The sequence below is a fragment of the Dama dama genome, chromosome 14 (assembly GCF_033118175.1).
Source record: "Dama dama isolate Ldn47 chromosome 14, ASM3311817v1, whole genome shotgun sequence".
In the NCBI taxonomy this organism is placed as follows: domain Eukaryota; kingdom Metazoa; phylum Chordata; class Mammalia; order Artiodactyla; family Cervidae; genus Dama; species Dama dama.
Window position 1 is genome coordinate 19,404,458 of NC_083694.1, and position 2,211 is coordinate 19,406,668.

A 2,211-nucleotide genomic window follows, 5' to 3' on the forward strand; every position below is an offset into this window, starting at 1 on the left:
TTACATGTTCTCATCTCTTTCCCTGTCTCCCAAGTAGGGAGGGATTGGCAGCTTGGTGACAGACACCTGGGAAACAGAAGTGTGCGTTATCCCCGTTAGGAACCAGGGGGTCAGGAGCGGGAGAGACACCTGAGCTCCAGTGGGAAGGTTCTCCTGATATTTTGCCAGATCGGAGGGAAGAGCAGGCTGGGCTAGCCCTGGGGGACGTGGCCCACCGGCCCCTTGTCCTTTATTTTCGGGCACTTTTCCAAAGGAGTGTAGAGGTTCGCTGTGGCCTCTGCCCCCTGGAAATGCAACTGCACAGCCTCATCACTCAGGAATTAGCTCAGCTAGTTTGATGGAGACCTCCCCAGTCTGATGGGAGTGAGACTGCAGGCCACACAACATTTGAAAAATTGAATGTTGGCCTTGGAGAGAGTCCGGCTTCAGAAGCAGACACAGTAGTCAGGATCTTTGAAGGTCTTAAGTATTATTATTCCCCAGGTCTCACCTTTTCTCTAGGGTTCTTTGTTCGAAGGAAATGGCAACCCACTCCAGTATTCTTGCCTGGAGAATTCCATGGACAGAGGAGCCTGGTGGGCTATAGTCCATGGGGTTGCAAAGAGTCAGGCATGACTGAGTGACTAACTCTTTCACTTTCTTTGTTTGAAAGCAGCAGAAGCAGTGGGTACACATGTCAGCAGATTCCTAGAGTTCTGGAAATGTTTCCCTGTCTTTAAAAGTCCATGCACGCGTCGGTATAAATCACTACAGGGATGCAGGCTCTGGTCTAAATGAATCAAAAGAGGCTATTGACAGATGCTGAAATGAGTGTCTACCTTTAACACTGGGTCAATTGATAAGTGTCTGACCTAGACTTGTGACTGACATGAAGAGCTGTCAAGAAGAAATCATCTTTGCCAGTGATGACAGTGAGGCAGGAGGAGAGGAGAGAGAGGAAAGGGAAACCCAGAGAAGAACCTGACTCCCTGCTTGACATATTTGCATCTTCCCTGGTTCAACCCAGGCAACTGCCTGTCTGATGATTACATTCAGCACCTGCTCCAGATGAAGGATTGGAGGAGTCCAGTTAAACCCTCAGCATCCCATGAAGGAAACTTGGAAGAAATTAGAGTTTGTCTCAGTCAAACAGAACATCATCACTCATATTATTTTACATCTCTTTTTCAGAATAACTCTAAGGAAAATATTAAATTTAAAACAAAATTTTCTTGTGTGATCGTGTAGGAAAGTTTCAGTCTTGAAACAGAATATGCAGTGGGATGTAAGACTAGTTCAGAAGTTCCCATATCTGTGCTTCTCCTGTTTTACCATTTGGGCATATGACTTCTTCAGAAGGATGTTGTTCAATGTATCCTATTTTTGAAATATCACTGATTCTGTATTTTAATTTAACTGATTTTTGCAGAGTTTTATGTGCCTTCACATATCCTCGAGCTGTAATTTTATTACTCAGCTTTTCACTTTTGAGTTTGATGCCCTGTCCTGACATCCAGACAGCAGGATTTAATTGTCAATCATGATGCTGCAGGAACTCAGACTGTCCTTTGCTCAGTGGCTGCTATTGCCACAGAGATGCCTCCTCCCCAACCGGACCCTGTGCTCACTGTCTTTCTCATTGACTTCTGGTCCTCATCGAAACCCTGTGAGGTCAGGCTTGTCACCACTGCTCTATAGACAAGGCAGCTATGCCTCAGAAGGTGACATAATTGAGCCAATGATGCTCATGTACTTGCTTTCTGAGATAACTTTGTTTTAGGTTGTGAGTCGGTGGTGGAGGGAAGGACTTGAGTATAGACTCTGCCATATGGCAAGAGCAGGCCATTCAAATATATAACTTGGGAGAATGGCATGGTTGAGTTTTTTTTCATAGAGAGTCTTCCAGTGGCAGTCAGAAGATAATCCTGAAGGGATAAAGACTAGTTAGAAGCTTGAGTGATGGTAGTCAGGCCTGGGATTGGTAAGGAGTGTCCCAGAGACTATTTGTTGTTCAGTCACTCAGTTGTGTCCAACTCTTTGCGACTCCATGGACTACAACACACCAGGCCTCCCTGTCCTTCACTATCTCCCAGAGCTTGCTCAAACTTATATCCATTGAGTCAGTGATGCCATCCAGCCATCTCATCCCCTGTCATCCCCTTCTCCTCCCTTCTTCAATCTTGCCCAGCATCAGGGTCTTTTCCAATTTGTCAGCTCCTTGCATCAGGTGGC